Raw genomic sequence first — 26,989 nt, 5'->3', positions numbered from 1 at the left:
TAACTGATAAACTCATTTTTTTTAATTTTTACTTAGATCAATTCATTTGTCTCATACATTTTTTAAAAATTCATTTACACTCATTCAGTACGCATCACTGATCACCAATATTTCCACTGATTAATTGATGTACACTATCAGCTAAAAGTTTAAAACCACTTGCATGTACTAGTTTCATAATTATAAACACAATTGTAGCATTCAGAGTCTAACGAGTGCTGCAATTATCCAATGTTCACTGTACCTAATATTTCGATAATCGCATGATCGTAACTTTCATCGTTCCAACATTCTCTTTCATAATTGCAACATTCAGGTTCCAACGAGTATTGCAATTATCCAATATTCCCTGTATCTATCGTTTCAATGATCGCACAATTTATAATACATTTCCATAACTGAGCTCATTACATTTTAAAATTTTGACTTACACCACTTTCATAATTACAGGCACAATCGCAGCATTCAGGGTCCAACGAGTGTTGCAATTATCCAATGTCCACTATACCAATCCTTCTGCCTCATACTTTCCTCATTTCTAAAAATTCATTTACACTCGTTCAGTATGCATCACTGCTTACCAGTATTTCCACTGATTAATTATTCTCATCTGATGTACACTACCGGCCAAAAGTTTGGAATCGCTCGCTGATTTCCGTGACAGTCGAGTATGCCGATTAACTTTGAAACGATCGTTTGTCGTTGCATAAAATACTAACACGCTGCATTACAATTTTAGAGATTTCAGCCAGTCCTTACGTCCATCACGCTCTTTTATAGGTTATACAGCCGGTTTAAGGCGACGCTCGGAACGAACTCTCCTACTACCGGGAAAGATGTCCTGTCGTCGGCTTATACAGAGGCCCGCGATTCTTTTGTTCTCTAACGAACGTTCAGCGTTACATATAGGAAAGACAGACAATTAGAAACGCTCGGGAAACTAATGGCCAGGATGCCCAGAACATGTCGAGCTGCCATTAAAAGTAAACGCGGCTTTTTTATGGGAAGACAACTTCAAGAAAAGTATTCGTTCCTCGATGGAGACAAATAATACAAACTGCAAAACACGTTGCTGATAAATAAACCTCCCCTAGTTACTCGAACGATATTAATTTCTTCTGACAAATGTCGTTTCTCGAAATTTACGTAGCGACTACAAACTTTTGGCGGTAATGATGACATTCTTTGAAATTAATATGAGATATATTAATATATAGAAATATATATAGAAATATATAGAAATATATAGAAATATACAGAAATATACAGAAATATATAGAGATAGACAAAGATATATAGAAATATATAGAGATACACAAAGATATATAGAAATTTATAGAGATACACAAAGCTATATAGAAATTTATAGAAATACACAAAGAGATATACAGAAATATATAGAGATGCACAAAGCTATGTAGAAATATATAGAAATACACAAAGATATACAGAAATATATAGAGATCACAAAGATATATTATATATATAAACATATAGAAATATCCATATGATTTATTTCATATCCCCCACATAAAATATAGAATTACAGTCATCACAGATACGTGACGCTAATAGCGAACGATCTAAAACCTTGAGAGCAACCTATCATTTTCTTAACCCTGGAACTACTACCTGCGTCAAAATAACCACTGCTGACTTCTTTCTCAAATATCGAAACGCCAACAAATTACTCCGAGGGTAATTACCGAACAAACTATTTCCGTAATACATAGAATTATAAGCCACTCTAAATCTTGGTAAATACACTTTCAGCGTTTCCATAAAACAATTAAAAAACCTCGGTCGAATTCCTGGTGGTTTTAAGTTAAGCAGATCCTATCTTCCAATGCAGGAAAATTGTTCCATTGGATCGCGAGGAATGTAATTTCGGTTTGCACGAATAGATAGCGTTGTGTTTGTTTCGTTATTTTTTTGTCAGTGTAGGATTATTTTGTTTTGAAGTTTGGTGGTTGACACTTTTAGGTTAGTGTAGAAACAGATTGCATGTAATTTTGTTTACAACTGGAAAATATTAATTTTTAAACCAATTTTTATTATTTTTCAGTTGTTTAATTTTTAATATTCTTCAGTTGTTCAATTTTTAATCTAATTTTCTATATTTTTCAATTGTTCAATTTTTAATATTTTTCAGTTGTTCAATTTTTAATATTCTTCAGTTGTTCAATTTTTAATCTAATTTTCTATATTTTTCAATTGTTCAATTTTTAATATTTTTCAGTTGTTCAATTTTTAATCTAATTTTCAATATTTTTCGGTTGTTTAATTTTTAATCTAATTTTTGAGTTTTATTTCACACTAAAACACTGAAATTACTCTTGCCAACCTAATATTTTCAGTTGTTAAATTCCCTTGGAAATCTTCGCCACGAGTCTGACACGTTACAAGGTGAGAGGTTAATTATGGATCTCACATGTGACTTGGGCAAATACTGTGTTCATAACAGAGTGCAATGGAACAGAAATATTCTTAAAATTAATTAACGAATTTATAAAAATATAGCTTGATAGTTCTGCTGAAAAAACTGAGCATGTATGGTACGTGATATTGTGGAACAGTTGGTTGATTACTTTTTTTAATGATCTTTTTTCAAGCCTTACTAAATCACATTGAATTGTTATTATTCGGATAGGTACAATTCTCGGCAGTGAAAAGGTTAAACGTAAACGAATATGATTTCTGAAAGATAATGCAGATATTGTGTTGGCAAGAAAGTAATTTCGGTTTGCACAAATAGATAGCATTATGTTTGTTTTGTTATTTTTCTGTCAATGTTATAATTATTTTCTTTTGAGATTTGGTAATTGACACTTTTAGGTTATTATAGAAACAAATTCTATATAATTTTATTAACAACTGAAATTTTGTTTAGAATAGCGTTATGTTTGTTTTGTATTTTTCTGTCAATGTTATAATTGTTTCTTTTGAGATTTGGTAATTGACACTTTTAGGTTATTATAGGAACAAGTTCCATATAATTTTGTTTATAACTGAAAAATATTAAAAATTGAGTTTTATTTCTGACTAATCTTTTGTTTTGAGATTTGGTAATTGACACTTTTAGGTTACTATAGAAACAAGTTCCATATAATTTTGTTTACAATTATTAGCTCACTCTCAATTTTCACATGGAATGCAAAAATCATTTTCGATATTTCATTTTTCCATTTTTACAAAGGCAAGAAAGCGACTGAGGCTCACAAACAAATACATAAAATTTATGTTATTGATTGCTTAACAGAAAGCACGTTCCAGAATTAATTAAAAAAATTCATTCTGAAGATTTTTCACTTAAGAGGCAAAGCCATTCTAGAATTTTGAAAGGAACAATTTCTTTTTTGCTTAAACGGTCAAAATCGAGTTTGTAGTTGACATGCAGATTTTTCACTTAAGAGGTAACGCCACTTTAGAATTGTGAAAAAAACGATTCCTTTTTTGCTTTACACGTTCGCGGCAGGATGTACCACCGGTGGTACATGAAGTTTTGTCGCATGGGACACGTGTACCACCGGTGCTACATCCGTTTCGGAAGAAACAAGCATGTACCACCGGTGATACATGCTTATTTGCTTCATGGAACGGATGTACCACTGGTACATGAACTATTACCGATTCAAATTAGCCCGCCAGATGGGAGAAAGTACGAAAAAAAACACCGTCCACGGCGGGGACACTAAACAAGTGTCAAAAGTGTCAAGCGAACGTGTCAAACGGTGAAGTTCGTCGACGCGAGAACAATCGTGAATCTGTTGCTCGGTACCGTCAAACATCAGTTCAGACAAGCGGTAACCGGTATTCGTCGACGCAGAAAAAGTTTCGCGCTTGGCTCTCGCAATTAGTTTAGAAAGCACTATCTCGCTGTCCGGTACTTTTCAACAGCATTTTTCCCATCACCTCTGAGTCTCAATCGCCATTTGATTCGACCGAACAAAATCGAATTTAGAATTCAATATCAAATTTCATATAACGTACCAACACACGGAACATCCAAATAAACTAATTCTTACACTTAATTTATACAATTGTTTCTTTATGTCAGTTGTAAACCATATCATTGACATTTAATCAGAAAATAATGAATATTTCTTAAGAAAAATATTCTCGAGCGCAAAGGGTTAAAATCGAGCAGTTGACATTTACGCGTCCGGCCGCGCGTGCGTAAAGGACAGAGACTCAAGGCCGATCGCCAACTGGCCCTTTCTCCGTCGCGCCGTGGCCCCAGACGATTCGAGGCGCGGAGTTCCCGCGAACGCGATGTATCTCTGTCGAACGTTATTATTGCGCGTGCGGCGCCGCTGAACAATAACACGGTACGCGGGGAACGTATGGTTGCTCAAACAACCGGGTACCGACGGTTTACACGTGCCTGGGAGGGAATGAGGCGAGAGCTGGCAGTTAACGCGTTTCGTGCTATGGAAATTTAGATTGTATTTTGCTTATGAAGTATGTTGATTTCTTAAATAAGTTACATTTAGGTTTTTGTTAATTGCTGTATATCTCAGAGAAACCTGTATAGTGAATGTTTTTGACAAAATATGATTATATATAACAATAATAAAAGTACATGACAATAAAAGCAACAACAATAATAATAGCAATAATAATAAAAATAATAATAATAATAATCGCTTATAAAGTGTATAATAAGTGAATAAATATTAAACATTGTTAACTCGTCTCGTGCTATGAGTAAATAAGTATGTACAAATAAATAATATGTAAATTGTTTAGTTGGCAAAATATTTGCCGAAAAGTTTAGGCAAAATATTAAAATCATATTTAGGAGTCTATGTATTTTTCGAAATTTTGATTACTTATTCATTTTTTAGGTATAGAATTACAATATTTATGTTTTATGAACATACAACAAATTTTCCCATCTAAAGGTGAGTCTACCCCATAAAATATCTAATTTACCTAAAAGTTTGATTTAAGTAAAGAACAATAAATAAAGGAAGATATGTTGTTTATTTAGAAATCATCATCAGTCTTGATTATTATTTAGAAAATTTGATTTAAGTAAAGAAAATAGACAGAAATATCGTTTATTAAAAAATGATTAATTATTAATTATTATTCAAAATTACCTAGCTTCTTGTTTCCCACAATTCATTCGAGATATTTAGCGTTAATTAGACAAGCAATCACTGGATGAAAAGTTGACTGTCAGCTAATTCTCCCTGTAATCGATTCGAGAGTGTTCCACCGATAAGCGAAACAAGGAAAAATTCTGTTCGAGCCGAGCGCCGGTCGGAGCATTCGATTTCGTCGGAGAAACGCTATAATTGATCGTTTGTAGATCGATTATCGGCCGATAGGAACGTGTTTGGTATCTGGTAATCCGTGCAACAAGTAATTAAGGAGGTTATGTTCGTCTGTTTTTGCTGGCTGCTTGTGGAGGGCGGTTCACCGCTGCTTTATAATTTGTTGTGATCGCTTTCAGGTGTCAGAGTTTGTTTTGTTCGAGCAAATAATAAATAATATTATAATTGTTGATATAAAATTTTATGTGAAATGTTAAGAAATATTTTCTAGTTTGAACTTGTTGATGTAAATTTATATGTGAAATGAAATATATTTACTGGAGTATATAATGAATAATAATAACATTAACAATTTTATATATATATTATATTGTTATTAGAATCAATTACACAATACTAATTACATGCACTTCTCCACAAGTACAAAACTATATTTCCAAAAAAACTCAAGAATAATAATAATAATAATAATCTCAACAATTTTATAGATATTATATTAATAATTATATATATTATATTGCTAATTACGTATATTGTCATAATCAATTACACAATACTAATTACACGTACTTCTCCACAAGTATAAAACTATATTTCCAAAAAAACTGAATAATAATAATAATAATAATAATCTCAACAATTTTATATATATAATATTATTAATTACATATATTATTACAATCAATGACACAGTACTAATTACACGTACTTCTCCACAACTACAAGACTATATTTCCAAAAGAACTCAATAATAACAACAACCTCAACAATTTCGAGGTCACCGCAATCAGACGCCATCACTTCGTCCGCTCGAAGAATATCCGTTCCCCGGCGAGAAACACGTGGAATCGGCGATCCCGCAAAAAAGGAATTAGGCGAGGAGTAGCGAATCGGCGCGGTAACGGCACACGGGATAAGATCGATTCGTATCGGCCGTCCGCGTTCCGGGAATCGAAAGGTCGCGGCTGCCGCGGCCGGGGAATCGAAAACGTGTGCCCGATCGGCGAGCGTGTTTACGCGGGTACGTGACTTAGTGGGTACTGTCTGCTGTCACGTGGACTCGGTGTGAATTGTAAGTGAAGATGGGAAGAATTTGAGTTGAATGCTTAACGAATTAGGCTTGGTTAGATGTTGGTTAGGTACCTAAAAGTTTGATTTAGGTGAAAAATAAATAAATAGAGAAATGTTGTTAAATACGAAATTATCATCAGTTGTGATTATTATTGAGAATTAGTTAGTTTCCTGTTTTCTGTGATATATTTGTTTATGTTTTATGAATATACAACAAGTTTTCTCATGTAAAGGTCAGTCCATTCCATAATATATCTAATAACCTAACTCTGATCCAATTTTAATTTACCTAAAACTAACTGCTAATTACCAAAGTATTTAAGGAAATATTAAATTTGATTTGAATTGACTATTTGTTTAAAACACATTACATAAGAATATGATACTTGAGTTTATTATTGATTTATTAAAGATAATTTATATAGTATTATATAGTATTGTATAGTATATATAGTTTATTAAAGATAAATATTTTGTCAAATACTATGGTAATTAACAGAGTTACATAACTAAGTGTCTTTATATCTTATATCACTGTATATACAGAAACTCAAATATATTATTATGTAACATATTTTGATATGTTAATATTTATTTTATTTTGATATGTTAATATATCATTTATAACTAATTATCTATTTAAACTATATTACATAACAATATAATACCCAAGTTTCCTATCTACATCGATGTAACTTCCAAAAACACTTAACCATAGAACCCGTAGACATTTTCAATACTCGGCTAATTCCCGAATCCGTCCACGTGACAACGAACACTCGTTTCCACGTAGCGCGTAGCTCCACGTTGCGCGGTCGCCGCGGGAATATTGATGGGCTTTCAAAATGAATTAACCAGGCGAAACACTCGGCAGGCTTCCTCGTTCGCAGGCACGTCAGTGCGTGCGTTGCGTGCGCCTCTTTTGTTTCATGCACAATTTATAACGCGTACGCGCTGGTCTCGTTGTTACCACTACTGGCCGAGATATTGTAATTGGCGCTCAGGATTTGGAGGAGAGAATTGTAAACCGGATTTTCGTGATTCAGAATGTTTCGGGATGGTGTGTGGATTTGTTTGTGATTTTGTGTTGTGAGTGTTGGTGGGATGGTTTGAGCTATTGCTTTGGGGTTTGTTTGTTAATTTTGATCGATTGTTGTTGTTTTGTAGAGTTTTTTATGGTTTTATGAAGATTTGTAGAGTTTTGTGTGGTTTTGTATGGTTTTATGTAGTTTTATGTAGTTTTATGTAGTTTTATGTCATTTTATGTCGTTTTATGTCGTTTTATGTAGTTTTATGTAGTTTTATGTAGTTTTATGTAGTTTTATGTAGTTTTATGTAGATTTATATAGTTCCATGCAGTGTTGTATAGTATTAGATAATTTTATATAGACTTATATAGATTTATATATTTTTCTATAGTTTCATGCAGTGTTGTATAGCATTAGATAATTTTATATAGTTTTGTACAGATTTATATGGTTTTATATAGTTTTATTTTGATTCCTGTTATTTTTTATAGTTTTATATATTTTCATATAGTTTTGTATAGCTTTACACACTTTCATACAATTTTAGACAGTATTATATATTTCAAATAGTTTTATATAGTTTCATATACATTCATATACAATACTTTATTATTAGTAATTTATTAAAAAAAGGATAGATTTAACACTATTTCCAGAGGAAATCAGGAATGGCTAATTTTAACCTATCCGGTAGGTTCAGTGTTGAACTCAAGAGTGACAAGAAACTTTCACATGTAGGTATTACATTTACAAGCTGCGTGCAGTGAAGTATGAGAAACGCAGCGTTCAAGTATGTCAATAAATACACTATCGACCAAAAGTTTGGGATTTATGTAAATTTCGAGGAACAAGTTACAAAAGTTATGATACGTCATTATATATCTCTATATATCTCTACATATCTCCATATATTTCTACATATCTCTACCTATCTCTACATATCTATATATATTTCTATTACACATCTACATACACACATACGATTTATTTCATTTTCTGTATGCAAAATACAGAATTGCAGTCATCGTAGATATGTAACGCAAACAGCGAACGCGTTAAAACCTTGAGAGTAACCTATCACTTTCTTCACACTACACTACTACACAGATCCAAATATAATATACATACACACACATGTAAAGTTACAAAAGTTATAAGATACGGCATTCTATTTAGAAACTCATTGGCTTATGTTACTTTCATTCTTTCAATATTTCGTTTAGAAGATCATTACATCGAAGAAAATATTACAATTTCACAAATGCTGGAGAAAGGGTTAACAAATAAAACGAACTACACGTATTCCCCAATTTACGCGGTACTCTATTTACACGTTTTTCAAAATAACAGATTTCAAGAGAAAATCTTAAAAATAAACATTTTTGCTGCATACGTATTTCCATAGCCTTGATTCATCATTTATGTATATTTTCTTATTAATTAATTTCAAAGAATGCCATCATTACCGCCAAAAGTTTGTAGTCGCTACGTAAATTTCGAGAAACGACATTTGTCAGAAGAAATTGATATCGTTCGAGTAACTAGGGGAGGTTTATTTATCAGCAACGTGTAAGCAACGTGTTTTGCAGATTGTATTATTTTTCTCTATCGAGAAACGAATACTTTTCTTGAAGTTGTCTTCCCATAAAAAAGCCGCGTTTACTTTTAATGGCAGCTCGACATGTTCTGGGCATCCTGACCATTAGTTTCCCGAGCGTTTCTAATTGTCTGTCTTTCCTATATGTAACGCTGAACGCTCGTTAGAGAACAAAAGAATCGCGGGCCTCTGTATAAGCCGACGACAGGACATCTTTCCCGGTAGTAGGAGAGTTCGTTCCGAGCGTCGCCTTAAACCGGCTGTATAACCTATAAAAGAGCGTGATGGACGTAAGGACTGGCTGAAATCTCTAAAATCGTAATGCAGCGTGTTAGTATTTTATGCAACGACAAACGATCGTTTCAAAGTTAATCGGCATACTCGACTGTCACGGAAATCAGCGAGCGATTCCAAACTTTTGGCCGGTAGTGTACATCGGATGAGAATAATTAATCAGTGGAAATACTGGTAAGCAGTGATGCATACTGAACGAGTGTAAATGAATTTTTAGAAATAAGGAAAGTATGAGGCAGAAGGATTGGTATAGTGGACATTGGATAATTGCAACACTCGTTAATATTACAATTGTGCCTATAATTATGAAAATGATCTAAGTCAAAATTTAAAAAAATGTGTTTATCAGTTATTTCACATCACATTATTTTAATTAAATTAAAAAAAAAATAAATATATATATATATACACACCTTAGACCACTTCCATAATTATGCATACAATTATAAAAATATATTCCAAGTTGTCATTATTAAAATAATATATCCAATAAACATTGGATAATACAAAAATCGTTAAACCCTACTACAATTCAACTCATAATTATCGAAGTGGGCCCAAACTTTTGCCAGTGTATGTATCCGAGTTCCATTCGATTTTGCAGAACCGGCGAGCCCAAGTACAGCCAGCAATGGCCGCGGTCGAATCGCGACTAAAGAGATCCGATATCGCGTGTCGAAGGCGTGCAAGGACATATTCTCTTTGGTACTTGACTTTCCTGCCAGTTCACGGAGAGCGGCCGGACGACCGGCGTGTGTCGTGATCGCATCTTCTCAAGGAACTGGTTATAACCGATATAGGTATCTGAGAATTGTCCTCGTACGCGACGACCGATCATATTTTTACCATCTGTTTAACCTATTAATTTATTGATTTTTTGATCTATTGATAATATTAATAATCTTTGATTTATTAATAATATTAATAACCTTTGACCTATTAATAATAATAATATTCTTTGATGTATTAATAATAATAATAATCTTTGATGTATTAATAATAATAATAATCTTTGATCTATTAATAAAGTGATCTATTAAATATTCATTTTGCAAATCATTTTGAATATTTAACATTTAACATATCAATAATTGTGAAATAAGTTAAGCAATTTGATTTTTAAGAGGGTCAATTTAAAATTTGAAATATCACTTCATATATTTCACAATATTTAAGCACGTAAACAATAGAGGGAAAAATATTGTAATAAATATTATAAAAATATTATAAGAAATATCATAAACATATTCTTATAAATATTAAAACAATACAAGAAATATTATAAAAATGTTATAATAAATATTCTAATCAATAATGTAAGAATACTGTAATAAATATTACAAAAACATTGTAATAAATATTACAAAAACACTGTAATAAATATTACAAAAACATTGTAATAAATATTACAAAAATATTCTAACAAACATTAGAAACACATTACAATAAACATTACAATATAACAAGTATCACAAAAATATTATAATAAATATTGCAACAAATAAACATATTGTAACAAACATTAAAAAATATTCCAACAAATCCCTCAAAATCCCCATCAACTCCAGATTTCTCCTCAATCCCAAAAGGTCACGCAACCCGCCCAACAAAAACCGAAACCCCCGACCGTCCTAACTTCACCATCCTCGGCACGCGCAAGGACACGCGCCGTGCCCGGGCCGCGATCCTCGAGGGCCTACGGCCGGAAGTCCGATCCGTACGACGCGGGCAATTACGGTGGTAATCATGGCCGCCCGGAGAAAACTGGCTGCGTGCCTGGGGATCGTTTTGCTCCGGGTCCCATCGGCCACGCTCGACTTTCCGGTTTAACCGCTCCTAATCGCTCTTCTTCCTGCCGAACGACCTCTTCGTCCTTGGTCGTCGCGCGCTCGCGCAGGAAGTTCTATTGACGCGACCCTCGGACGTTGCGCTCGCCAGCAATGAATTCTGTTTACAGTGAGTCGGTTCAACATCGCGACGGGGCTTGGATTCAGTGTGCCCATGGGGTGGTGTTATTTTTCGTACTTTCTCCCATGTGGCGGGGTTAATTCGAAATTATTTATTTTCTCCTTGGTGTTACAGCTGAAACCTCAGAGAGTTCTCTTATGGATATGAATGTTGGGTTTAATAAATAATGACACTTCTTTATTTATATTATATATATATTATATTATATTTATATTATATGTATTATATATAATAATAATAATAATAATAATAATAATAATAATAATAATAATAATAATAATATAATAAATAATATAATCTTCATTTGAAAAAACATTTTTCGAGTCAGTAATTTTCACAGAGATCTTGAGTTTTCAAATGCAAGACAAAATTTTTATATAATTTTATAAATGATAGTTTGGAGTTTTTTGCAGCCTCATGGAGGTCATTTTCAAAATTAATATTTTTATAATGTTTATTACAATATTCTTATAATATTGATTACAATATTTATTATAACATTTTTATAATATTTTTACAATGTATTTCCTATTTCGTTTACGTGCGTAAATATTGTGAAATATATATATTTCTAACAATAAAGATGTAAATAAATTTGTTAATTACGGTAATCAGTTATTTGAATGCTATGATGCGACAATAGTTCATGTACCACCGGTGGTACATCCCGTCGCGAACGTGTTAACCGTTTGCGGTCGTGTCATTGGATTTGCAGGTAATGAAATTTATTTACTCATGCAGTTGAGAAAACTTCAATTGCAGTCGTTTTAAGTTTACGTCATCGAATGTAGTGCCAGTGAATTGCTGAGATTATTCTGATTAAAACGAGTCCAAACACGGTGGGAATCGGACTAGTTTTACCGACTTAACGTAATTAACGAAATTAAAGGCTCGTTTCCATGAAACCGATAGAACTACTTCGATTCCCATCGTGTTTAAACTCATTTTAATCAGAATACTCTTAGCGACTTTTTACTAAGTACCCTATTCGAAAGTATCGTATTTGAATAATATTCTCTGAAAATTTCATAGGAAAATTCGAAATACTTTGGAAGTTGTAGACGATTATACCGCCAAGTGTAAGGCAGGCCGAATCGACCACGCGGCATTTCGACCGTGTTAAATTCATTTATTAATTATTAATTCAATGAATTCAACGAGAGAAAAAAGAACTCTTAAGAACGAGGTGTACGAGGAGTCGGAAGGAATTTTGTATGCAGCAGGCATAGCTGATTGAACGTAACAAGATTTTATATGCGACAATTCGTTTGTCGAAACTTTAAACGCGTTTTTCTCGAAACAACATTTTTGTAATCGGCGTGCACGATAACTTAGAAACCATTTAACTGATCGGTCTGAAATTTAAATATGTTCTTCTGCGCAACAATAGCTCCAGTATAGACTAGAATAAATAGGATCGATTAATTTTCTACTCGATTTTTAACGTTTCTTTTACGAAGAAAATGCTATTTTTGAGACCACAACTTTGGAGGTCTACTACTTTGTGAATTTTTGCACAAAGTAATCACAGTCTACTGGGGTCATAGTCATACTTTTTCTCAGGATAATTTTTTTTTTTGAGACGTTCCAGTGACAATCGTATCAGTAGATCAAAATTTTCAAAATGACCTTAGTGAAGCTACAAAAAAATCCAAAATATCATTTATAAAATTATATAAAAATTGTTTCTTGTATTGGAAGACCTAACATATATGTCAACAAAATTACTGACTCGAAAAATGTTTTGTATATATATTGTATATATATTATATATATATACAATTATTTATTATTTATTATTCTAATACACTATTATTTACTACACATATATGTATACTATTATTTATTATTTATTATACTAATATACTATCCAAAATTAATTTCCCACATTAACCTCACTCCCAACGCATTTTTCCACAATCCGATAACCGAGCAAACATCAGATCCGTCCCCGATTTCCCACGTGTGCCGGCAGGGGGACAGTTACGTCAGCCGAGGCAAGACGCGACACGTAACGGACGGAGCGCCGAAGAACCGCTGATTTATTCCCGCGGTCATCCGATGTATCGAATGGACTACCGGAGAGCCAGAAACGAGATAGGACGGGCGAGAACGGATCCTCGGAGGTGTCGATTCTTGAACGGGTTCAACGGGTGTCCAGTTTCATTCATCTAGCTCTCTGAGAATCAGAATGATCGTCTCCGGACACGGAGCGGAATTTTTATGAACGGCCGCGGGGGACGGCTGATGTTCTAAGTCATTGTACCCCGAATGGGCGCCATATATGTTTTGTTATTTTTTTGTTATATATACTGTTTGTTCAATATTGTGATAAATTGTTTTATATATATTTGTTTAATATTGTGATAAATTGTTTTATATATATTTGTCAAATATTGTGTTAAATTGTTTTATATATACTGTTTGTTAAATATTGTGTTAAATTGTTTTATATATGCTATTTGTTAAATATTGTGTTAAATTGTTTGTTTTATATATATTTGTTAAATATTGTTTTAAATTGTTTTATATATACTATTTGCTAAATCTTGTATTAAATTGTTTTATATATGCTGTTTGTTAAATATTGTATTAAATTATTTGATTTATATTATTATATTTTATACATGTTTTGTTTTATGATTGAGTTGTTTCATGACGACTGTCGTTCTGAGCCACTGTAACCCGAACGGGCACCGTGCCACGGACTGAGACGGACTGTCGTGGCTGATGACGTTCAGGGCTGGTTGACATTGGGTTGGCAGGAAAGTCATTTCGGTTTGCATAGTATTTGTTCTTTTTTTGTTTTGCATTTAGTGTTTCTTTTGTTATTCTTTTGTGAGTTTTGTGAGTCGTTTTTTTTTAGATTCGGTGGTTGACATTTTTGGGTTATTATAGAAACAAATTCCATATAATTTTATTTATAATAGGTAGTGTTATGTTTGTTTTGTTATTTTCCTGTTAATTTTATAATTTGTTTCTTCTGAGATTTGGTGGTTGACAGTTTTAGGTTGTTATAGAAATTTCGTGTCATTTTGTTTAAAACTGTAATTTTGTTTACAATAGATAGTGTTATGTTTGTTTTGTTATTTTTCTGACATTGTTATAATTTGTTTCTTTTGAAATTTAGTAGTTGACAGTTTTAGGTTATTATAGAAACAAATTCCATATAATTTTGTTTATAACTGTAATTTTGTTTACAATAGATAGTGTTATGTTTGTTTTGTTATTTTTCTGACATTGTTATAATTTGTTTCTTTTGAAATTCGGTAGTTGTCACTTTTAGGTTAGTGTAGAAACAAATTCCGTGTAATTTTGTTTGCAACCGAAGAATATTAAAAATTAGATTAAAAATTGAGTTTTATTTCACACTAAAACATCGAAATTATAACATCTATCATTGATCACATTCCTCCAAATAAACGTCATTTTATTACCTCCTCACACCACCATTTAACCGTTAAAATCCGGGTCACAATTACAACACCATCTCACTCCCATTATAACTTCATAAATAAAAAATAAATATATTATATATATAATAAATAAATAAATACATTTTAAAATATATTTTAATATAAATAAAATTTTGGACTAATCAGTTTTTCAATGTTTGTCTCACATATATAAATCTGTTTATTCATTGTTTAACTTAATTCTATATATATTTCACTTTATAACATCCATCATTAATTAGTTAAATCCCTCCAAATAAACGCGATTTTATTACCACCATTTAACCGTTAAAATCCGGGTCACAATTACAGCAACCATCTCACTGCCATCATAACCTCCAGTCTCCCACACGCCATTCACGTTTCATCGAACATTATGATCACGGGCAGCACTCGTCAAAGTAGTGCAACGGGTTAATGGGTCTTTTAGTCGTAATCCCGCGAAGTTTGCAAAGCTCGTCTCTCGTTCGGCCGCGTTCGCGGCCGTCTCGGGTCGGACAGGCCGTGGCTTTCACGAAAAGAAATCTTTTTGCCTGTCGCGTTAAATCACAGGAGAGGCCGCGCTTGACGTATACATCGTTAACGAGGACAATTTTCATTCTTCGCCGGATTCCTAAGGCTTGAGCGTCGTGCCGGGGATAGAGGAATTTTTCGTTGGGAGAATAACTTTCGTGATGAGCTTCGCTTGTGTTTGGAATTGTGGAATTGGGAGTATGTTGTTTAGATTGTTGCTTTGTTGTTTTTGTTGTTTCAATTGTTAACTTGCTGTTTTTATCGTTTCTGTTGTTTTTGTTGTTTAAATTGTAACGTTGCTATTTTTGTCGTTTCTGTTGTTTTTGTTGTTTAAATTGTTACTTTGTTGTTTCTATTGTTTTTATTGTTTAAATTGTTACTTTGTTATTTTTGTTGTTTAAGTTGTTACTTTTCTGTTTTTGTTGTTTCTGTTGTTTTTGTTGTTGTTTTATAATATAATTATTTTAACAAATGACACATTCACGTGAGCATGGTGGCACAGCTATTTTCTAACCTTAAAATTAATCAATGTTAATTAGTATTCAGACTTGTAAAATTGAGAATATATTGTACAAATTGTTACTTTATCATTACTCTTCTTTTATAAACAATGGGAAATAGCATTACCATAAGAATATTATAATATTATTACTTTAACAATTAACCCCTTGCCCTATGATTTCTTTAACTACTTTGTTATTAACAATTTATTGAAACTAAGATGAATATTTTAGGCATATTCTATGTCAACTTGCTGTAAAATAAATATTTTAGATAATTAAAATAAATCAATGTTGATAAGTATTTCTTAGGATTAGTAAAATTACTGAGAATATTTTGTACAAATTGTTACTTTGTAGTGAGCTGTAGCAATGTGCTAACTTATTTCAGAACTTGCAAGAAACACCAAAGTTGTACTCAATCATAAAATAAATAATTAGTAAAATATATAGTTATCGTAATAAATAATTACTGCAATATATAGTTATCAAAATATAATTGAACATCAAATGTATCTCTAAATAGGCACATATAATTATAATAATAAAACAACTCAATCATAAAACAAAACATGAATAAAATATAATAATATAAATCAAATTATTTAACACAATACTTAAGAAATATATATAAAACACAATATTTAACAAATGATATATATAAAACAAATAATTTAGCACAATATTTAACAAACAATATATATAAATCAAATAATATAACACAATAATGTAACACAAAATTTCTTGTACACAAATCATCATCTACAATTTCAAGGTCGAACACACTTAAGAACACACAAAGTATCATCCATAATTCGAGCCTATCCAAGCTGACACACGAAGCTCCATAAATCCAACACTCGAAACACGAATCTGCGCCCGATGATGGCTATCCTCATTAACACAGCGTCGGAAGGTATCTCGTATGAAATTTCAGTCCTATCCCCGGGCAGCGCGCGGCCGATGTCTCTAATACATTTTTCACCCTCGGTCGGTAATTTCATCCTTACATAACCTCGCCGGCTGTGACGATGACTCAATCTTGGGAACGCTGACAATCCGAGGAAATCTGTTACAGTGAAAAACCACGACGCGAGCGTGTGTCCCGTTCGATCGAGCAACTTTCGTTTCACGTTCGTTGATTAACCCATTGAGTATCGTGAAATTTGTTTTTTGAATTTCGAGTAATAATTGATAGATCTGACCGGTAATAATTTGTCGTATATTACCGTTTATATTGTATAGATAATGTTATATAATAATTTGTTGCATATTATTATCATCGTGATATTCCATAGTCAATTTTATATAATAATCTGTTGCATATTATTATCATTATTACCATCATTATCATCATCATTATCATCATCATCATCATCATCATCGTCATCATCATCAACATCATCATCAACATCATCATCAACATCATCATTATCATCATCATCATCGTCATCGTCATCATCATCATCATCAACATCATCATCATTATCATCATCATTACCATCATCATTATCATCATCATTATCAACATTATCATTATTATTATTATTATATTGTATAATCAATTTCAAATGAGCAATTTTTACACATTAAGTCGGATAAAATTTTTTTTTTAATTTTCCAATGAAATTTGTTTTTTGAAAATAGTAGAAAAAATCTGACATTTTCGATATACTATATGTAGCAGTGGCATATTCATAGATCATCTAATGTAATTGTTCATAACATTGTTTATATATATATATAATAATAATAATAATATTGACAGAAGAATAACAAAACAAACATAACACTACCCATTGTAAACAAAATTACATGGAATTTGTTTCTATAGTAAAAGTGTCAACCACTTCAAAAGCAACAAATTATAACATTGACAGGAAAATAACAAAACAAATTTAACACTATTCTAAACAAAATTACAGTTATAAATAAAATTACATGGAACTTATTTCTATAATAACCTGAAAGTGTCAATAACCTCAAAAGAAACAAATTCTAACACTGACAGAGGAATAACGAAACGAACATAACGCTATCTATTCGTGCAAACCGAAAGTACCTTGTTGCCGAGCCAATAGTAAGACACGAGGCGATCCAATTTATGATGCACAAGAGATTACATCTTCTTAGGGGAAAAGTCGCTCGTAAGAAGCAATGTGTATATACGTTAGCCAGAAGTCTTTAAATCGAGGGTTTATGCACGAGTATCTTAATTTACACCATGTTGGCGTTAATAACGCCCCGCGAACGTGCACGCCTACCCATAAATAATTGTCTACCGAGAAACGGAATAACTATTACCGCGGTGAGTCAGTGGTCCCATTAGTTCAGCTGATCAAAAATTTACATATTATTGAAAATTGGTTTGTGTACTGGGAGTCGAGGAATTTAAAGGGTGAGCTTGTTTTTGGTTGTGAGTATGGTAGAGTCTGTAGGAATTTAGTTATTTTTTTTTTTGAGTTTTAGGAATTTAGTTATTCTTTTTGAGTTTGTAGGAATTTAGTTATTTTTTTTGAGTTTTAACAATTTAGTTATTGTTTTTGAGTTTGTAGGGATTTAGTTATTTTTTTTTGAGTTTTAGCAATTTAGTTATTGTTTTTGAGTTTGTAGGAATTTAATTATTGTTTTTCAGTTTGTAGGAATTTAGTTATTGTTTTTCAATTTGTAGGAATTTAGTTATTGTTTTTCAGTTTGTAGGAATTTAGTTATTGTTTTTCAGTTTGTAGGAATTTAGTTATTGTTTTTATGTAATATTAATGTTAGTTGTTTAAAGAAGGATATAGGGATTGATATATATCGATTAGTATAGTAATATATTTAATTATTGTTTTTTTTGTAACGATTAGTATAGTTATATATCTAGTTATTGTTTTTGTGTATTATTAATGTTAATTATTTACAGAAGGATACGTATCAAGTGTATTTCTTATGATGTAGAAATCGATATATAGATTAGTATTATAGTAATCGATTAGTATAGCAATATATTTAGTTATTGTTTTTGTGTATTACTAATATTAATTGTCGACAGAAGGATATAGAAATCAATATATATCCACGTATTCAATGTGTTTTATTTTATTTATTGACCAATTAACCCTTGGTCTCAAACCCTTTTCCCAAGCCACGGTTCGCTATTGGCTAGTACTTTATGTATCCAGACCTACACCTTTTTTTTCTCTAAAGCGAATTTTCTCATTCCTTATGTGACACCAATATTTCTGCATCCGGGCCTTTTCACTTTTTCACATATCCAATCGTCCCTTAAAAAGGCCCTCTTTCCCATTTCTTGCGTAATGACATGTTATTTTATTTAACGTTGTCAAAGATAGTGCCAGTGTGTCGCTGAGATTGTCCTGATTAAAATGAGTTCAAACACGGTGGGAATCGAACTAGATTTACTGAATTGATGTAATTAACGGAATTAAAGGCTCGTTTTCATGGGATCGATAAACTAGTCCGATTTCCATCGTGTTTGTACTCATTTTAACGAGAAGAATCTCAGGAATCAATCAGTACTATAATTGAGGTCAGGTTAAAGTGACCACAATTGAAATTTTCTTCGTTGCATGTTTAACCTTAGCTTCTCAAATGTACTATCAATGGATTGCTGAAATTTTTCTGATTAAAATGAGTCCAAACACGACGCAAATCGGACTAGTTCACCACTTTCATGAAAACCAGCCTTTAGCTTCGTTAATTACATCAATTCCGTAAATCTAGTCCGATTCCCACCGTGTGTGGGCTCATTTCAATCAGGACAACCCGAGCAATCCACTTCCACTATATTCGAGAAGCTAAAGTTAAAACGCTTACAACTGATATTTCCTTTGTCGCGTGTTTGTATTCACTTTGCAGTCCCTCATTTCGACCCTCGATTTCCAAGGAACTTTTCCATCGCCCTTCCCTCGGAAAGGCCCTCTTCCCCATTTCCCGCGTAATCACATGTTCGCGCCTGCTGCTCTCCTACTTGCCTCCACCCCCGATTTTTCCAGTGAAACCCTCTTACAAAAAAGGGACTCGAGCAACACCAAAACAGTATTCCATCGTCGCTCTGCCAGTGTACACGCCTGTAAGCATTACTGATGTCCAACCAGCAGAATAAAAGTTTCTTTGAACCAACGTCGTCTTACGTGATTCGACGACATAGAAAGAATACATGAGTGGGGTCTATATCTTATGTTATCTTGTTATTAGTGACGTGACAGAAGGCGCTGCGACGAGCGAGAATCGAACGGATGATCGCGTCTAGTATAAATCGTAAAAGTCGGCAAGCAGTAAAATACGAAATTAGTTTCGAAGTATTTATAGCTGTATTTATAGCGGCGACGAGTTACAAGTGCGACAAGCGTCCATTCTAAAACAGTACACCGACGACGGGGAACGTCGAGTTTTGTTTCTCGCGCCGGTTTAATTAGAGCCCGGACTGCCGAGGTGAATTGACCTGGACGGGGGTGAAATGCGAAAAGGACGACAACGGCTGGGACTTTGTGGTTACGTCTATTCTTGGTGGTCAAAGATTTTTTACCGTTACAGTCGTAATATAATTTTTATAGGAACTGAAAAATTAACAGAATTAGTAAAACTATAAAAATGACAAATTGAAAAATTGAAAGGTGACAAATTGAAAAATTGAAAAGTTGACGAATTGACAAATTGGCGAATTGACGAATTGAAAAGTTGATAAAGTGAAAAGTTGACAAATTGAAAAATTGAAAAGTTGAAAAATTGACGAATTGACAAATTGGCGAATTGACGAATTGAAAATTTGAGGAATTGAAAAGTTGATAAATTGAAAATTTGACAACTTGAAAAGTTGAATAATTGACAAATTGAAAAATTAAAAAGTTGAAAAATTGACAAATTGAAAAGTTGAATAATTGACATATTGACAAATTGACAAATAGACAAATTAACAAATTTACATATTGAAAAATTGACAGATTGACAAATTGTCGAATTGATAAATTAGCAATAAATTAATTCTAACCCTTAATTTAGACAAGATGTTTTATATAAGTTGCACATAGTATAATTAATATTTAAAAATATTAAAATAATGAATGTAATGAAAATATTAAAATAATGAAAATAATGAAAGTAATGAAAATAATGAAAATAATGAAAATAATGAAAATAATGAAAATAATGAATGTAATGAAAAATAATGAAAATAATGAATGTAATGAAAAATATTGCAAAGGGTTAGTACGATCGCAGAGGGCTAGAGGGTGCGCGCGCAGCGAGAACGTCCGAGGTGATTCACGGTGAATACGAGACGAGATTTTCCAGGGGCTGCATTGAAGTGCGCCGAATGTCGGTCGGCAGGAATGGACGCGCCGGTGACCGGGCTGATAGCGGATCGAGGCCGCGCGCGAGGATCGAGGTGGAGACCATGAAAACTCACCGGCTCGTTACCGGGTTAAATTCCAGCCGCGGGCGGGTGTGCGAGATGCACGGTTAAGTGGGATGTCTGAATCGGACGGCATTGCGAATATTTTCGGACGCTTTGGCGTTGTTAGTTGGACACTCTGTGCGTGGTGCAACTGATTGATGGAGTGATGGGGTTTTCGGTTTGGGAGTGTTGTGTGTTTGGGGTACCTAACCTTTTTTACCATTTCTATTTTTCTCTGTTATTTCCTTTTCCCTTTTTTCCCTTTTTTCCCTTTTTTCCCTTTTTTCCCTTTTTTCCCTTTTTTCCCTTTTTTCCCTTTTTTCCCTTTTTCCCCATTTTCTTCCCTTTTTCCCTTTTTTCCCTAATGAGTCATTAAATCAGTGTGAAATAATATTTCTTTTAATAGTATTCACTATTTAGTGAATATAGAATGAAAAGTTGTACGACCTATTAAAATAGTATAAAATAATAAATAACAAATATTTGATTTAATAGTATTTAACCCTTTATAGGGCAAATTATTTTTTTGATGATAATTCATATTCCCTACTGTATACATATTGGAAATACTTTAAAAAACAATTATTATTGAGAATTCATTTTCGAAATTTTCCTAGATTCCTTATTTTATGGTGGCACCTATTTGTGCCACCAACCGTTCCTGCAGCGCCACAAGGATCAAAATGGTGAACAGAGTCCCTGTAATTTGACAAATTGAAAAGTTGACATATTAACGAATTGCCAGATTGACCAATTGACGAATTGAAAAGTTGTAATAAAAGTGACATCTATATATGCCAACCTACAAAGGGTTAAGCAGACTTCTTTTATTTTCCCTTTCCTTTTCCCTTTTACCCCATATTTCAACCCCCACATATACAACCATGACAATTACCGTCCATTGCACCTAACCTGGCACTCTCGTCTAAATGGTCAGACTCTTTGTCGCACGCCTGATTGGCCGAGGCGCTGACGCCCACCAATCGAGTCGCGCGACAGAGTGGGGAGAGCCGCTTCCACACTCGCCATTGGATTTCTCGTAGCGACTGTGTCCGCCCTATTCCCCCAGGGGCCGTGTGGCGATCCCGGGGTCCTTAGCTAGGGTCTAACCAGCCCTTGGTGTGGACGAGACACCTCGATATGGCAGGCACAGCTTATTCATGTATGTAAGAAGCCGGACAGGTCCTACCAATAGACCTGCGATCGGATTGGTACTACGGGCGCTCCGGTTGCCCACGAGGGCGTACGAAGGGTGCTTGTCCCCTTGTCCCCTCGGCCGGACAATTGGTGTTGGATTCGTAGTGGCAGTGGTCGAAGCCTACATGCTGGGCAGAGACCTTTCGAGGGTCTCGGCGCGTGAGCAGCGTCCCACCTGCTCCTGGACCAGACAGGAAATCTGGTAGAGTTTTTGGAAAGGTAACTTGGCGCTACCGACAGTCTACTTCCGTGGGACTCGTCATCCCCGGAAAGCAACGCTGGTAAGGCTACGGCCTCAGCTGACTAAGCTTAATCTTAGTCCTTCGCCCATGGGGGCCCTCGATGGTAAGCCTTCGTGGCAGGTACTTGGAGGTTAATCTGAGTTCCCTCTGTGTCCGCCCTATGACGTCACGAGTGCCAAGTTCCATGGTTCTTAGGTTGCATTATAACTGAGAACTGAGTCGATTGTGACTCATTCGAGCGAATAATCTTATTCTTTCCTGAGGATTGACATTGAACGGAAAATGAGAATTATATCTGACTCGATTCGCGCAGTGAAAGGTGTTTAAAGAAACACACACTTAAATATTCATCGTTCGAATGGATATTTTCCGGGAACCTTTCACCACGTGACTGGAGGAAGAAATGATTCTCCTTTTCCTCGTGTTCAATGTCAATTCGCCTGGCTGCGTAAGTTTCATCCATGCAAAGGGGAATAAGTACGGCAAGGCTCGCTTAAATTTTACTATTTCGGGTACCTGCAGTGAAATTTAGGCGAGCAGACGGCACAGGAGGAAGCTATTTCATAGTAGGATTGATTCGAGCATTGAAAAAAGCAGAGAATCGATATAGTGAGTGGAAACGGGAGAGGCACTGTTCGGTGAGAATCGAGGGTCGAAACTCGGAACTTCAAAGTGATGCGGCACACGTTGGACACAAACATACAACGAAGAAAATTTCAATTGCAGTAATTTTAACGTTATCTTCTCAAATGTAGTGGCAGTGCGTTGTTGAGATTGTCCTGATTAAAATGAGCCCAAACACGATGGGAATCGGGCTAGATTTACTGAATTGATGTAATTAACGGAATTAAAGGCTCGTTTTCATGAAATCGATAAACTAGACCGATTCACGTCGTGTTTGGACTCATTTTAATCAGAAGAATCTCGACATTGCATCAGTACTATAATTTAGAAAGTAAAGTTAAACATGAAACGAAGAAAATTTCAATTGCAGTAATTGTAACTCTATCTTCTGAAATATGGTGCCAGTGAGTTGCTGAGATTATTCTGATTAAAATGAGTCCAAACACGATGGGAATCGAACTAGTTTTACCGAGTGAATGTAATTAACGTAATTAAAGGTGGGTTTTCATCGAATCGATAAAGCAGTCCGATTCACGTCGTGTTTGGACTCATTTTAACGAGAAAAATCTCAATATTCCATTGCAACTGCGATTGAGGAGATAAGGTTAAATATGCAACGAAGAAAATTTCAATTGCAGTAATTTTAACCTCATCTTCTTAAATGTAATGCCAGTGAACTACTGAAGTTTTTCTGATTGAAATGAGTCCAAACACGATGTAATAATAATAATGCAGTATTTTACTCTGATGGACATGAGATTAATATTATTATAAAACAGAAAGTCAATAAAATGGTTCGATAAAAAATTGTAATAAGGTCTGTCTCCATACTTGGATTTTAAAGTGTCTGTGATACTGTACTTATTAAAGTTTATATTCCTTTGGGTTTCTCTGTATATCAGTTGATACCATAAAATGGTAATTTTCTGGATTACAGCGCTTTATTCATTCCAGTTAATCCTTTTAAAGAAATGTAATAAAACATACCTTATATAAATAATTAACGTGAACGTTCATTATCTTCTTTCATGATTGCATTACGTTAATTGTGAATTAAAGAATTTTATTGTCTTACCATATATATATATATATACATATATATATGTCTGTCATAACCTTTTTATAAAACATGCGTAGACTTCTTGTTACGTGGCATTTTACTCTTGTTTTCATTGATCATGGGAATTCAACATCAACTGACCTTCTGAGATCTCTAAGTGTGACGCATGGAGAATAATCGCTTGCAACTGTACGTTCTGCATAATGATTCATGTTGAAAGTGAATTAGGAACATGATTTTCTTAGAATTTTATTCGATTGTCACTACTATTTTAGTTTTAATAATAATTGTTTAATGAGAAGCATAATTTTAGAATAAGATCACTTTGATTCAATGTCGGGGGAGAAAGTTTTTAACTTTAAATGTACACAAAACTAAATATACTTAAATATAAATATAATAAAACTAAATTAAATGCAATTACACGTTTTACAATAGAACTAAATTTATGGAACTGATATGAAGTTAACACTAGAACAGCGCACTGGTCAAAATGACAGATTTTAGTTTTCTTATTTCTATACTAATACTATAATCAACATATGAAGAAACCAAGAAAAAATTGTTACAATTTTTGTAAGGAGTATGATGGAACAAAATATTTTACTACATACACTTATATATTACTATATAACATATTTAATTGAGGAATATATTTAACATGTTTTGCCTGAATGAAGATCATATTGCTATACAAACACAAAAGTCACATACACAACCAACATCATACAATATATCAAACCTTGCATTGGTTAAAACAATTATACATCGAATTCTAACACTTTTTTAATTGTATAATTGTATGATAATGTATAATTACCACCATAATCCTTATAAAAATTGTGACAGTAGATTTTATTGTTGGTTTCTCCATTTTGATTATCGTATTGAAGTGAAGCTATTCATTTTTCAAATCATTTTGAATATTTAACGATTAACATATCAATAATTGTGAAATAAAGAAAATGTTTTATAAAACACTTTTCCTAGCAAAGATAAAGAGGAAATGTTATTAATTACTTACTATCATAATTTTTACGTTACACTATAACCTTAAATATTTTTATTTTTATTATAATTAATTTAACCCATTAAGTCTCAGTGATCTATTAATAGACCACTTACTCTAAACTGTTATAGACAATTTATTTGTTAATAAATAATGTATCTAACGATTAGAATAAATATGAGTTCGTATTTAGAATGAATAAATTGAATCAGACATTATTTCCAAGTAAAATTCATACTTCATTTAAGCTTTTGAAAATTTACAAAATGGTCTACGATTGCACTGCCGCGAGAAATTATTTATAAAATTTGAAATAACAAAGTGAAAATTTTTACAACTTGGAATTACAAAATAAATGTTTCCAGAATAATGGAACTCCATTTATATGCACTAACATTGAATATAAACAATGTTATAAACAATTACATTAGGTGATCCATGAATATGCCACTGCTATATATAGTATATCGAATATGTCAGATTTTTGCACTATTTTTCCAAAATAACATGGACACTCATTACTCGAAACACAAAATTTCATCGAAAAATTCAAAAAAAAATTTCATGGGACTTAATAAAAAATTACCCATATGAAATTGATTATACAATATAATAATAATAATAATGATAATGATGATGATGATGATGATGATGATAATAATAATATGCAACAGATTATTATATAAAATTGACTATGGAATATCACGATGATAATAATATGCAACAAATTATTATATAACATTACCTATACAATATAATAATAGTAATTATACGACAAATTATCAACGGTCAGATCTATTAATTATTACCCGAAAACAAATTTCCTAGGACTTAATGGGTTAAAAGAGTTAAAGAGTAAATGAATCGTAACTGGAATTTAACCTCAAACGACATCACTGATTTTTCCGTACACAAGCAGACCCATTGTTCCCATTCGAAAACGCGGAGAATCACGGAATTGATAAGTGTGTTACGTGAGGCGCTACATAAACGCGGCCGCTATCATTTCTTGAACTCGAACCCGTCACGCTGTATCGCATACTTGCCCAAGGACAAGGACAATCTCGAACGGCTTGAAAGTCACGCGCGACTGGAATACACGGTACAGTTTAAATCAGGCACGCCAGAGAACGGAAAAAGATTAGTGAAAAGGCGTTAACTTTGTTTGCTGGTTTCTGAAAAGTCTATTTATAAAAGTAGATTCTGTTTCTGAAATTTTAAAAAACAGATTCTGTTTCTGAAATTTAAAATAATAGATTCTATTTCTGAAATTTAAAAAGATAGATTCTGAATATTATGAAATTAAAAAATTATTTTATTATTCTGAAATTAAAAAAAAAATAGATTCAATTTCTAAAATTAAAGAAAATAGATTCTATTTCTGAAATTTAAAAGATAGATTCAATTTCTAAAAATAAAAAAATAGATTTTATTCCTGAATATTATGAAACTATAAAATTATTGTATTATTCTGAAATTTAAAAAAATAGATTCTATTTCTGGAATAAAAGAAATATATTATTAAATATATTTATTAAGTAAATAAATATATATATAAAATATTAAAATTTTAAAAATTTCTAAAAATGGGGTTAATTGATTTGACCAATAAGCAGCTCATTACAGAAAGTGAAAGTCAGTCTTCCGTGTCACTAAATCAGATCGCGTAAATTGATATCGCGTAAATTAGGTTATAATTTCTCCTTGAAAAGAAATATCGTATAAATAGGGGGTCAGTGTGTTACACAGTG

At 32.9% G+C, this 26,989-nt stretch overlaps 1 protein-coding gene across 3 annotated transcripts in view; it reads right to left on the bottom strand.

Annotated features, from left to right (window-relative positions):
• Window positions 1–26,989, bottom strand: part of LOC116426840 (uncharacterized) — a 143,852-nt gene that overhangs the window by 90,304 nt on the left and 26,559 nt on the right. The gene's annotated exons all lie outside the window — the stretch shown is intronic.

This window comes from Nomia melanderi, chromosome 1, assembly GCF_051020985.1.
Source record: "Nomia melanderi isolate GNS246 chromosome 1, iyNomMela1, whole genome shotgun sequence".
Taxonomy (NCBI): Eukaryota; Metazoa; Arthropoda; class Insecta; order Hymenoptera; family Halictidae; genus Nomia; species Nomia melanderi.
This window is presented reverse-complemented; position numbering and strand designations above follow the sequence as displayed.